This window comes from Delphinapterus leucas, chromosome 3 (assembly GCF_059928025.1).
Source record: "Delphinapterus leucas isolate spDelLeu-1000000601 "Yukka" chromosome 3, BTC_Dleu_Yukka2, whole genome shotgun sequence".
Taxonomy (NCBI): Eukaryota; Metazoa; Chordata; class Mammalia; order Artiodactyla; family Monodontidae; genus Delphinapterus; species Delphinapterus leucas.
This window is the reverse complement of record NC_143131.1, coordinates 49,667,572-49,682,377: the sequence shown is the minus strand read 5'-3', so window position 1 is coordinate 49,682,377 and position 14,806 is coordinate 49,667,572. Positions and strand designations below refer to the sequence as shown.

The 14,806-nt window shown below is 38.1% G+C and overlaps 1 protein-coding gene across 1 annotated transcript in view; it reads right to left on the bottom strand.

The window, feature by feature from the left end:
• Positions 1-14,806, bottom strand: part of ZSWIM6 (zinc finger SWIM-type containing 6) — a 206,288-nt gene that overhangs the window by 189,230 nt on the left and 2,252 nt on the right. The window lies entirely within an intron of this gene.

Here is a 14,806-nt window from a genome sequence, read left to right as displayed (position 1 = left end):
CTTTCAACTCCAAAAAGGGACTTTTTATTTAAACACTCTGTGATTCTCACCCCAAAAAACAAGACTAGAAATATCTACTAAACAATAGCAAGCTCAAAATGACCCTATAACAGTATACGGCAGGGACTTCCCTGGTGGTCCAGTGGTTAAGACTCTGTGCTCCCAATGCAGGGGGGCCAAGTTCGATCCCTGGTCAGGGAACTAGATCCCGCATGCTGCAACTAAAAGCCCCACATGCTGCAATGAAGATCCCGCGTGCCACAACTAAGACCCAGTACAGCCAAATAAATAAATATTAAAAAGTAAATAAATAAAATGTTATTTAAAAGAACAGTATATAGCAGAATATTTTTACATTTATTTGTTAGCACTTCATATTCTGAGTTGTTTGATAGCCTAACTATTGCTCCCCTCTATAAAAGATGCTTAGAAATCTACAATCCTACACACTGCAATTTCTCATAAGAAACAATCCCTCATTTTCTCCAATTTTCACATTAAAGATGAGTTCCACAGCTGTGTTCTCAAGTTTGGAAAGGGCCATGAATCAGACAGGCCAGTGTCAGTCTTTACAACAGCCCCTTGCAGAATGTCAGAAGGTCTACCCACCCTCACTGAGGAAAAAGCCAGAGTATACTTATGAACTTGATTTACTATTATATCTTTTTTAAAAACGGTATGACGGTTCTAGATTTCCTGGGTAAGGCTTATTGAAAGAGTCAAGACATAGAATTTTCTACATTAAATAATAAATTAGGCTTCTTGAAAGAGCCAGGTTCAAAGCTCAATTCTAAAAATTAAAAAGGCAAATCAAAAGTAAAGAGAAAACTAGTTGCTCCACAACTGTAAAGGATCAAAGAGGGGAACTGCAACTCAAGGAGTAAATTTTAAAAACTAGCCTTTTAGAGATGCAATAGCCAATCTATCCATAAAACCACCATAAGTTGGCCATTATACACTACATACATTACATTCTGAATTGTTACTATCTTTTTTTTTTTTTTGCTGTACGCGGGCCTCTCACTGTTGTGGCCTCTCCCGTTGCAGAGCACAGGCTCCGGACGCGCAGGCTCAGCAGCCATGGCTCACGGGCCCAGCCGCTCCGCGGCATGTGGGATCTTCCCGGACCGGGGCACGAACCCATGTCCCCTGCATCGGCAGGCGGACTCTCAACCACTGCGCCACCAGGGAAGCCCTGAATTGTTACTATCTTTAACAGGAAGAATGGGGGGGGGGGAGAGCAAGTAAAAAATACAGTTTTTGTAACATTAAATAAGCAGCCCAGTGAAATATAAATTCCGGAAAAGGGAGGAGGAAAGGGACTCTCTATATCTGAACATGGCTACTTGAATTTTTTGTGCTTTTCTGGCCTTAACCCACCACCACTTAGCCCATCTTTACCACCATTCCTTCCCAAGGCCCCAACACGCACGCATATGCACGCAGGTGCACAAACAGGCGTTCACACACAACACATACACACAGTTACAAGGTTTAAAAAATACAAACCATATCCTTATGTGTCAAAAAATAAACTTCATACAAGAGCACAAGAACTCTGAAGTCTCGTGATTTATCAAAATCAAAAGACAATGCCACTGCTAAGCTATGAGCTAATGCAAATTCAGACCTAATACATACATTGAATTTTGAACAAACTCAGTCACTGGCTCTTACATCACCAATTTTTTTTCTAACACATCTAAAATTATAAACTATGAAAATGAATTCTGGAAAATAAATGAGCATGAAAAATTATGGATGAAACTTACATTACTGTTGAAACAGAATTTATTTTCTTTCTTTTTTTTTTTTGCGGTACGCGGGCCTCTCACTATTGTGGCCTCTCCCGTTGCGGAGCACAGGCTCCGGACGCGCAGGCTCAGCGGCCATGGCTCACAGGCCCAGCCGCTCCGCGGCATGTGGGATCTTCCCAGACCGGGGCACGAACCCACGTCCCCTGCATCGGCAGGCAGACTTTCAACCACTGCGCCACCAGGGAAGCCCTGAAACAGAATTTTTTTAAAAATCTGTCCATTTTAAAATAAAAGCATTATTTCACAAATTGTTAAAATGAATAAAGAGTTTCAAAAAAAAATTTTCTCCATTGCAATAGTTCTTATTGAAAGCAAAAATGCAATACTATCCAATACTCTGGAATTTCTTGCTATTTAATGAAACAGCTTAGACAAAATGCCTTTTTAATAAGTTGCTAAGAGAGATCCACAAAAACTGCAAAGAAACTGCTCTGACAAGTTCCAATAAGGAACATCATTTGAGCACTTTGCTTATAACAGCACTAGTCAAACTACCAGCTGGGCTTTGGTTTTAATCAAGCTTATTAGTTAAACTGGAGCTGACATAATTTACATGACTAACCTAAATGAAATCTAAATTACATTAAGGATCCATAAGATAGTCACTTACCTACTACCATCCAGTAGATTATAATGTTCTAAGCATCATATTATAAATATATATATACGTGCGCGCGCACACACACACACACACACACACACACACACACACCCCTATCTACAGAAACATACATAGATATATCAGTGGATCTATCTCCAAGCCACTTTTGGAAAATACACCTACCATAACCTCTAACTGCAGAAAGACACCACATGGTATAATTAATACACTGTGATATAGTTCAATGTACTCGGTACTCCATCCCCAAGACATTCTGATTATATTCCCTAATGAAATTTTTGTTTTCACTCTAAGAAACAAAATATTCTTGGATCAGCAAGAGTAAGCTGCCCAACTTGCTCTTATCCAAATGGAAGCATCTCATTTTAAGATGTAAAAATTTAAATTAACTCTGAAACATCTGCCTTCTCTAAGCCATTAGACCAGCAAGTCACCTTTCAGTAAATCCCTCACCTTAAGCTTTATTTCAAAAAGTGAAGGCAGCAAAATTTGTCCAATAACTACCTTAAAGACAAAGTGAAAAAAAATCAATTTGATTCTATTCCTAGTTATTTTGGCCAATTATTTTGTTACCTTAAGAAGGGCATCACATCAATGCACTAGCTAAATATTATCCTGACATCCAACAGATCTAAGTACATTACACCACAATTCATCGAGTAAGTGAATATCATCATCATCCCTGTTTCTATTCACATTCAGCGTGGTCCACTGTACACTGAAAATCATCCCTAACATACCCTCAGCTTTTTTATGTACCACTATGGAAAGAATATAAATACTGTTCTTTTTACCAAAGTTCCTTCCAAACATACTACAGATTCACACTGTGGCATTCTTTTCACTTCTTTCCAAAATTATACAAGAACAAATACAACATATTTTTCATTTTGAGTACAACTGATAATCAAGTAAATTCTTAAATTCACATGTGCATCCAAAAGTTTAAAACTCAGTTTGCAAATACACTCCACATAATACTGGCTCTAGGGTATACAGAATCTAGACCCAGATGCTGCTACTTCAACCAAAACCCACCTATACGCCCTACTAGAATAAATAGTAAGCTTTTTATTTGCTAAACATGTTCTTACAGCATTAACCAAACCTAAACACACACAACTGTGTTAGCAAAGAGAACACTGACAACTGTAGAAAAAAAAGTACATGTGTTTTTTTTTAAATGTCTAATGACACCTATAATTATATAAACCAATTCAGACTCTACAACTTCAACAGGAATGGCAATTTTAAAGATGCCCAAGGCATTTTAAATTAATCAGGCAAATCTCACACCTCTTGGTGCCACCACAAAACCAAAATTATTGAGCAGGATATATGTCTGACCTGATAAGGCAATTCTGAAATCTTTCTCCTATCTAAAATAGTTATCACAGTATGATGACTACTATCAAAAATCAATCCTTTCTTAAAAAATGCACATCCCACTTCGAAAAAGTAGAGGTAAGTAGAATATCATAACACAGAATATATACAAAAATTAGTTCTGTTTAATAACAAAAGTTTTTGACATTTGCCAAGCAGTCCCACAACATGCTGGCCCTATGCCATCATGGCCTAGTGCCAGCCTGATGGAGGGCCAGGCTAAAAATAGCAGCCAAGCAGCAGCTGGAACACACAGGTCCTTGTGACCTCAGCTTTATTTCCCTAAATCAAGGGAGGTTGAAGGGAAGGGGACAGTGGCTGGGAAAGAAAGGAATGGAACACACTCTCTTGGTTGGTATTTCCTACCTCTTCCGATTTCTTGCCTTTTTCCCTACCACTCTCTACTATTCCTCACTCCCCCACTCCATTCCCCCGTGCCCAAGAAAGGAAGGGAAAAAGCATGGGCATTAGAGAAGGAGGGAAAAGAAGAAAGATACTTGAGCTCTGAGGCAGGTTAGGTTCAGAGGCTCCCTTCACTCCTATCCTCAAGTCTCACTTGATTCTGCCATCATCACAAAGCAGCCATTGGTCATTTCAGTCCTCAGCTTTACCACTGTCTAGAGAAAATATAAGACAAAAATTACACAGGTGATAATTGTAGGAGAGAAGCAAAAGAGAACTAGAATATGGTGTCAGGAGTTCAAAATCCTAAGTGCTAAGGAAACTTGAAGAATGCTTTAAAAAAAAACAAAGTCTGGGGCTTCCCTGGTGGCGCAGTGGTTGAGAGTCCGCCTGCTGATGCAGGGGACACGGGTTTGTGCCCCGGTCCTGGAAGATCCCATATGCCGCGGGGCAGCTAGGCCCGTGAGCCATGGCCATTGAGCCTGCGTGTCAGGAGCCTGTGCTCCACAATGGGAGAGGCCACAACAGTGAAAGGCCCGCGTACCGCAAAAAAAAAAAAAAAAAAAAAAAAAAACAAAGTCCGGGACTTCCCTGGAGGTCCAGTGGTTGGGACTCAGTGTTTCCACTGCTGAAGGCCCAGGTTCAATCCCACCGCATGGACAAAAAAAAATTAAAAATTAAAAAATTAAATTAAAAAACAAAGTCCTAAAGAAATAAGGTAAACTTATTTTTTTAAAAAGTCCTCTCTCACATACATCTGATTACAAACTTCTGGTATTTGTGTTTTAGCAATTTATTTTACGACAAATATTTATTAAAATCATGACCATCTTCTTTGTAGAAATGAGTTAATATAAAGCAGTAGCAGGAACAAAGGTTCAACGTAACCAAATACTACAGTGCTACCTTCAACTTCTGCCAGCCTTTACCAAAAGACCAACAGTAACACCAGAAGAGGCTCCAGGCTCTGCCCTTTACAGTGAAATGATAAAATACCTATACTTCATTTATAAAAATACTGATCACCGTCAGCAAATATTTAACAGCTACAACATGGCACATGTAGCATTCTAAATTGTACTAACGTAGTTAAGAGAATTTAAATCTTGCTTCTGTGGACTCATTCTATGTACTATCTTCTTACATTATTTTCCATAATACCTTCTAACCTTAGAGATCTGACACCAATTAACAATGAAAAATGCTTTAAGTAAACAGACTGTTAAATAACGTAGGACCAGGCAGTGAGTCACCTGAACTTGAAGCGCACTAATTCACTAAATGAGCTTCCAATTTATCTGATCAGCTTTTTCAGTTGGTAAGAGTTTAGATGTACTGACAGGTTCTACTGCATCCTTCCAATTAACATCCTTCCAATTACCTATCTCTTTCAAAGAAAATTAAATCTTTTTCTCAGCACAAGAAATAGTATAATTTTCAATCATAACATTCAAAAAGTTGTACAAGATAAATGTATATATGCGACATATATATTGCAATTAGATCTAACATGCAAGTTACTCCTCTTTCAAAAGTTAAAAATGTCTGATGAATGATCAAAATCACCACACACAACCATCTTCCAAAGCTGAAGTTCGTTCACAAAAAGGCACTTTTTAAAACTTTTTGTTTTATATTGGAGTATAACCGATTGACAATGTTGTGATAGTTTCAGGTGCACAGCAAAGCGACTCAGCCATAAATATACATATATCCATTTTCCCCCAGACTCCCCTTCCATCCAGGCTGCTACATAACATTGAGCAGAGTTCCCTATGCTATACAGTAGGTCCCACAAAAGGTATTTTTAAAGTGCAGTTTTTCAAATCAAATTTTTAAAATACATGTTAAAAATCATAGCTCTGATCACAATTTAAAATTCTGGCTGTGAAAAATTACCCTAAAAAGTACCAAGAGACTATAAACATGAAGATGAACTTTCTAGAATAGTTAACGATGACACATCACAAGTAATATTATTTAGAGGGTAAGAGTACCAGCCCAGAGAGGCTGTGTCTGGCTCCATAATTTACCACGCTGTGTGACCTTGGGCAAAAGTTACTTGCGCTTTTTCCCTATGCTTCAGTTATCTCATCTGTGAAATGAAAATAATAAAAGTACCTAACTCATAGGGCCGTTAAGAAATATAAAGTACTTGGAGCAGTATCTGGCACATGGTTAGGTGCTCTGAAAGTGTTGACTGGAAATGCTGTTACAGCAGTATTAAGAGGCTCACTGTAAATCATGCTCAGTACAATAAAGAAAACCCCGAAATAATACAAGGTCTTTATAAAGAGATGTTAATAAAGCTTTAAGGCCACATCAATTATGTGAAAGAAGTGTACCTAAGGGTTATGTATATAGTACTAGTTACTAGCGATGAGGGTGGGGTGACACTGACAAACACTGAAAAATGTACAAAAACAGGTCAAACACAGACACTACTGAATAAGTTTTCATATACATACTACGTTCAGAATAGACAAATTTCTTACTGGGTATTGACTTCTATTGTCCTGTGTATGTAGTATTTTCAACTTTTAGTAAATTCTGTATTACAAGGAAGTATGCATACAGTCATGTGTACTCAAACCAACTGTAACAGAGTTTCATACAGCTAGCAATCATAACTAACTTTTCCTGAACTTTAATCTCATCAGAGAACATCTCTACAGCTTCCAAATGTCTACAAATGTTTTATACTAGCATGTACTAAGCATGCCAGAATCACTGCTTAACTGAAGCCATTAGAATCTGGCCTGAAACTAAAATGTTATCTAGAAATACTTTTATAACATTCAATGAAATGTTAGCCAAATAATCTCTCCAACAGCATAGTCAATTTACATTCACTATATGCTTGTTCTGATTTCTGAGATTTTCTGAAGTTTACCAAACATTCCCAGCAAATTAGGAGGCAGCCTGAGTAGTGGAAAAACAGAGATTCCACGTTCAACTTTGCAATTTACTATGCCTCTCTGGACAAATTACTCAACGTGTCTGGGCCTCAGTTTTCTCATGAGCAAAATGGGAGAAGCTGGAATCGAGCTGTACAAATATTCAGAGCTCTACAGGTAGATAATAACTATCATGCAAGAGTATTGTGTAAAAACAGAATCTCATCCATTCGCATATTTAAGAAGAAACAGAAGAGTGCACCTGTACACAGAGGTCACTGAAATACGCTTGGGGTAGTGATACTCAAATGATACCTAGGTTCATCTGTCTCCTTTTCTCTCACTTGGGAACATCAAATTTGTTACAAATAAATACATAAATAAATATATGTAACATATGCTGACAAAAAACTAATTATCACTAAAGAATTCCACAAATATAAAACACTTAGCATACCCTTTTCCAACAGACTTCACTTACTATCAGCTGAAGGTCAATCTTTAAGTTCAAAATGAAAAGCAGATTTTGCACTGCGTTCTCTCCAAAGTTTGCTTTGGCTACCTTTTCTAGATCAAAAAAATAAAGGAAGCATCCTATTTTTAAAGAATTGAAAACCATGTACAAAGGAAATTCTTAGCAGAACACACGGCACTGAAAGCAAAAAGTGGAAGGACACTCAGATTTTTCTAACAAATCTAACACACTTTATTTTTGAGACTCTGGCTAGGATTGGGAAACAAGTCTCTTTCCATGGGACAAGACTATGTAACATATTTCTCCAAATTACCACTTGGTACTGATTTCTCAGAAAGAGATGAGTCTTTCCATTCACTATAAGGAGGAAATAGCTCATGTTTTCTAATTTACAGTAATCCCCAAATATTTACATACATCAAAAAATTAATAAACCAAGAAAATGAGATTACATTTTTATTGCAAGAAAGCATGATTTTTCAAACTATATAATAGTAATCTGAAAGGTAACTGAAAATGGTTTTGTGGGCTCCATGTAGTTTATTACCATTTAAAAAATTGTTGCCTATAATCTGCTTTGTTTCTAAGATGTTTATACTTACCTATAATCTGCTTTCTCTTGTAGGATATTTGTCTTCTTAAATATAACAGGTGAAGGTCAACAGCAGTTCAAGTTTAATGATGGCCCCTATAAAAATTTCTAACACGAATGTGTCTTATCATATGTATACATAAGCTTCTTAAAATAAAGGTACCAAATTCATTTTGCATCACTGAAGAAAACCGATTTTCCAACACAAAAATATAAAGCATGTACGCATTTGGAATTAGTACAGACCCGTTCGTATAACTTTTAAAAGGGACAGCTTTCTTAAACGAAAGCATCAGTCATTCCTTCATTGCCATCCTGTTCACTGAACATATTACTAGCTAAAATCACACATTCTTAAGTAAACTCTTAATATGATTCTGAGTAAAAAAAGACATGCTGCCCTGCATCTTTGCAGACCAAACATTTCGAGTTGGAACTGATAGTAACTGATTACCCATTGTGAAAAGAAGCCAAGGATAAACAGATAAACATCTTAACAGTTGGCCAGGACATACTTAAGACAACACTGACTTTAATTGTTCAATTAATTGCAATAATTGTTCTTTAGACAACACGTTCCACGGAATCCTGATGTTTTAAGAAGGAAAGGTATCCAAGTCTCTCATCTGCAAAAAGGATGAAACTCAATGCACAGTTAAAATAATGTGGGTGGCCTTTTCCTCCTCAATTCCAGGGTGTACTCAGAATCCAAGTGTGTAGGGCAGGAAATTAAAGACTGAAGCAAGAGTAGAAATATTTGCTTAATTCAAATCTGCAATTCCACCTTCCAGTATTGTTGAAATATTTTGGCTACGAAAAGTATTCTGTCTCCCAAACACTTTAGATTTCTTCATTGGACCAATACTAACCGCTGGAGAACCAAGTATCATAAAAAATTTCAAGACTGCTTCACCTAAAATTGAAACTCCCTCAGAACAATGCTGAGCACATCTGAGATGCTCAATACTTTCAAGAATCAATTGTAAGCAAATCAAACATCTCAACTCAGATAGAACCACAATAAAAAAACACATGCAACTAGTTTCAATTTTTTTTCCTCTTGTGTAATTTTTCATTAACCAAAAGACAGAACTAGCATAGGGCTCTGATTCAAATTTGTTCTATATCATTACCTTAATCTCAAAATTACATTCAATTAACTATATTATCATCAATAAACAAAACACCTAACTCTCAAAGTGCATTTAGAATCACATCTTTATATAATAATCTCTGGACTGTAAAGAAAATCAAAATACTCACAGGCCAACAAATTAGCCTTAAGTTAGCTGATTAAAATTTTAACCATCTTAAATCTAATAATGATCCCCTTCTACTGCTTTGTTACCCCCTAAATCATAAAATTTTAAGTAACAAATCTGAAAAGACCATGAGAATGTTTAACAAAGTATAAACAGAGTTTCTCTCCCAAAAGTAACCAGAAAAAAACAAAAAAACCTAGCTCCTTCCTTATACAAAAGACTAGTTTCTAGTTTTGTTTAGACATTTCTTGCTTTTAAATGATTGTTTAGTCACAAAGAAGGAAATGGTGTTTCAAAAAAAAATTGAGTGTACACCAGTTCTTCAGAAAGGGGACACACACACACACACACACACCCCAAAACAAAAAAAATGTGTTAATTAAAAACACAAGGATAACTATCCTAAGGTTTCTTATTACAAAAGTATATGCTGCTAGTTTTAAGAAAAATCCAACCATAATAACAATGAAAATTAAAATTCCCCCCAAAACCTTGCCCATTCATTTGACTGCCCTCCTCCAAAGATACTCACTATTCACTGGTTGCTTGTGTACATTTTCCACATTTTTATACACCTATATGCAAGTCCATCTTTTTTGTTTTAAACAGAAATTGCAGCATACTACATGAACTGTTGAGTTGTCTTTATTTTTTTTCGCTTAAAATTTTCTCTTTTTTGTATTTTATTTTTTAACATCTTTATTGGAGTATAATTGCTCTACAATGGTGTGTTAGTTTCTGCTTTATAACAACGTGAATCAGCCATACATATACATATATCCCCATATCTCCTCCCTCTTGCGTCTCCCTCCCATCCTCTCTATCCCACCCCTCTAGGTGGACACAAAGCACGGAGCTGATCTCCCTGAGCTATGCGGCTGCTTCCCTCTAGCTATCTATTTTACATTTGGTAGTATACATAAGTCCATGTCACACTCTCACTTTGTCCCAGCTTACCCTTCCCCCTCCCCGTGTACTCAAGTCCATTCTCTACATCTGCGTCTTTATTCCTGTCCTGCCCCTAGGTTCTTCAGAACCTTTTTTTTTTTTTTTAGATTCCATATATATGTGTTAGCATACGGTATTTTTCTCTTTTTGACTTACTTCACTCTGTATGACAGACTCTAGATCCATCCACCTCACTACAAATAACTCAATTTCGTTTCTTTTTATGACTGAGTAATATTCCATTGGATACATGTGCCACATCTTCTTTATCCATTCATCCGTCGATGGACACTTAGGTTGCTTCCATGTCCTGGCTATTGTAAATAGAACTGCAATGCACATTGTGGTACATGACTCTTTTTGAATTATGGCTTTCTCAGGGTATATGCCCAGTAGTGGGACTGCTGGGTCGAACGGTAGTTCTATTTTTAGTTTTTGAAGGAACGTCCATACTATTCTCCATAGTGGCTGTATCAATTTACATTCCCACCAACAGTGCAAGGGGGTTCCCTTTTCTCCACACCCTTTCCAGCATTTATTGTTTGTAGATTTTTTGATGATGGCCATTCTGACTGATGTGAGGTGATACCTCACTGTAGTTTTGATTTGCATTTTCCTAATGATTAGTGATGTTGAGCATCCTTTCATGTGTTTGTTGGCAATCTGTATATCTTCTTTGGAGAAATGTCTATTTAGGTCTTCTGCCCATTTTTGGATTGGGTTGTTTGTTTTTTTGGTATTGAGCTGCATGAGCTGCTTGTAAATTTTGGAGATTAATCCTGTCAGTTGCTTCATTTGCAAATATTTTCTCCCATTCTGAGGGTTGTCTTTTGGTCTTGTTTCTGGTTTCCTTTGCTGTACAGAAGCTTTTAAGTCTCATTAGGTCCCATTTGTTTATTTTTGTTTTTATTTCCATTTCTCTAGGAGGTGGGTCTAAAAGGATCTTGCTGTGATTTATGTCATAGAGTGTTCTGCCTGTTTTCCTCTAAGAGTCTGATAGTGTCTGGCCTTACATTTAGGTCTTTAATCCATTTTGAGTTTATTTTTCTGTATGGTGTTAGGAAATGTTCTAACTTCATTCTTTTACATGTAGCTGTCCAGTTTTCCAAGCACCACTTACTGAAGAGGCTGTCTTTTCTCCATTGCATATTCTTGCCTCCTTTATAAAAAATAAAGTGACCATATGTGCGTGGGTTTATCTCTGGGCTTTCTATCCTGTTCCATTGATCTATCTTTCTGTTTTTGTGCCAGTACCACACTGTCTTGATTACTGTAGCTTTGTAGTATAGAATTGACTTGTTTTTACATGAAATATGCTGGTCACCTCTTCTTGTCAGTATATAAAAATATACTTTGTTTTTTCATGGTTGCATAGTATTCCATTGAGTACTACTTAGCCACTTCTGATAGAAATTTAGCTTGATTCCAGCTTTTCAGTATTGCAAACCATACTGCAATAAGCATCACTCACCGTAATGAACATCACTGTGCACTAATATCAATATATCCATGGAATAAATTCCTAGAAATGACACAAAAAGATTGTGCCAAACATCAGGGGAGGCAGCATCCCATTCTCCCACCTCCTCAATCAATTCTGGGTAATGTCTACCTGTGTGCCAATGTGGTGGATGAAAATGGCATGTCATTTTTGTGTCTCTCTTAGTGAAAATAAATACATTTATTAAAAATTTGCATTTCTTTCTGAAATGTGTTGTCCATTTTTCTACCAGGTTATTCATGTCTTTTTTTCCCCCGATTTTGAGGAATTATCTGCCAGCCTTTGGTCAAACATGTGGCAAATATTTGCCCCAGTTAGTTGCTTAACTTGGTTCATCATATTTTCAATCCTACAGAAACTTTTAGATTTTTTTAAATCAGGTAACTTATATCTGTCTCTTCCTTAACAATTCAAGTTTCAGGTCCCATTAGGGATTTGCCTGCTCTCTCCCAGGCAAAATTTTTGGGAAAATTTATGTGACTTCTAAATCATTACTGGAATGTTGTCAATAATATTTACATACAAGCACCTTCAGCAATAGCTCCCACCCCATGTATCATTAGTTAACAATAATAAGCCAACAACACTTCCTCCAAAACTTCCCATAATCAACTGATGAACAGCTCTGTACCAATTAAACATTGCTTACAGCTGCTACATCAAAGGTTTAATTTTTTTTCCTTTAAATTTCTTTTTCTTAAAATCTAGGAGTTGAAAAATAACTAAGCAAGTATGTGTAATTTCCGGGGAATCCCAATTCTCTGTCCCTCAATCCTTAAATAATCTTCAACATTGTAAGTGTAAAATAACCTTAAATAATCTTCAACATTGTAAGTGTAAAATAAAGTCCAACAACTAGATTGTCTGTATTGCATCTATAATTTAGTCATCTCTACAAAAGTCAAAGAATACTTCCTGTACAAACAAACTTGTAATTTTGCAATAGCAGAAAATTGCTTATGATGCTATCAACAGAGTATTCTGTTCTTTTCCATTTCAGGTTATGAAGCGAAAGGGTTCTACCTCAAATCACAAAATTATAAAATAAGCTTCATGTTAGTTCCAATTCAAACCACCACTTAGAGCTAAATTAGATGGTTAATCTAGCCACTCTCTCTGTTCAAGAAAAAAAAATCTTGGTCATAAGTTTTCTATCTCAGTGCCAGCTGCCAGGCATTTAACAGCCTTCCATCTCTAAGCTGACTGGCACAACAAGTAATACAACTTGGAAGTTAAGGAAATTGGCAGAACTCAGAAGGGAAAAAAGAATATTTTCCACAATTTGTACAGCACTTGTGTAGCACGTATGTTAAGTGTTTCCAAAGGGGTGGTCAACTCTTCAAACTATATAAGAAGCATCTACTTCACATCAACCACTGCCAGCTCCATTCAGTGGCCTCCTTCTCCTCCCGGGACTATTCAGAAAGTTACTATTTTCTTTTACAACTCACCCCGGCCTCTTCACCAATGAAAGCAGGCAAAGCCCACGCTGTGTGTCTGTCTCCTAGAGAAGATTGCATCTTTTATTTATCGTCCCTTGGCTTTATTTTCACAGTGAATTCCTGGCTTAAATGCAATCAGCCAAGAAACCCTCCCTATGTGCTCTCCTGTCATTCCTCATTGCTTGCAAGCAGAGTCAAGCACAGAAGGGGGAAAAAAAAACCTCAGCATTGCCAGCCAAGCCATAAAAACTCACAAACTAGTTATACTGAGAAACCATGGATGTGCTTCAATCCATTTCAACCAGGCAGGAAACAAGGGGGGGGGGCGTAATAACTTGAAAGGCTGTTAATTAGATTTTTTTTAAAGAACGGATGGCCTCAGAAGTTAAACCCCCCTCTAGACATAAGAAAAGGGGTATCTAACCTAGAAAAGGCAACACTGGGGGCTGCCTTTACAAATAAATGACCATGCAGAAAATCACGTTTGCAGATTGCATCAGAATTCAAAGTAACCAGATAGAATTAAAACAAATCTTTAAGTCTCTCTTGGGTCCCCACCCAGCCCCCCACCCGACTCCCAAAGAGAAGGATAAAAGGAACTGACTACGGAAAGAGAAGATTAAATAAAAAATCAGAGGCAGTGATGCTTCCAAACCTCTCCCCATTCATTAGGAACCGTGCTCACCACCACAGTTTAAACAGACAGCAATATGAGAAGGGGGGGTTAGAAAATACGTCGTTTTGCAATCAGGAGAAAAATACGGGGAAAGGGGAGTTTCACTATAGCATTGTTCTTTTCCGTGCAGCTCAAAACATCCCCAGCGCTACAGCTGAAAAAAATATCTGACCAGAAAAACACACTGGAGGGTGGGGGGAGGGGGAGGACAGGGAAAGCTTTTAAAATTCGGTATTTGAGAAAACTCTCATGGTCTGTCAGAAAAAGAAGGGCTGTGCAGCTTTAAACCACAAGTCCTACTCTCGCCTTTGTCAAATATCTTCTACTTTACAAGCCCCGAAAAGAAATAAAGAGACTCTTTTGTTTGGTTTCCCCTTTTCGGAGGGTGACAGAAAACTGAAAGGGGCACAAATAAACCTGAAAATGAGAACAAAGTGCGGGGTCGTGCCCGGCTGCCAGGCGGTCGCGCAGGGAGGGACGCGGGAGCGGCCGCGGAGCCCCTCCGCCTCACGCTCCTGCAGCCGCCGGCCGAGAGCGCCAAGCCCGTCACCGCTCCCCACGGATCGCACAGAGCACGACCCCCGGTCCCCCGGGCGCAAACCGAACTCCGGCGGCAGGAGCCCCGGGCACGCCGCTGCCCCCCGGAACGGGAAAGAACCAGCCGCTCCCGGCCCTGCTCGCGCCCTTTAATTAGGGGGCGTCCTCGCGGGGAGAGGTCCCTCAGGATATGGGTCCAGCCCGCCGCGCGGCCCCGAGACGGAGAGGCGCGGAGGAAAGGACATTTAA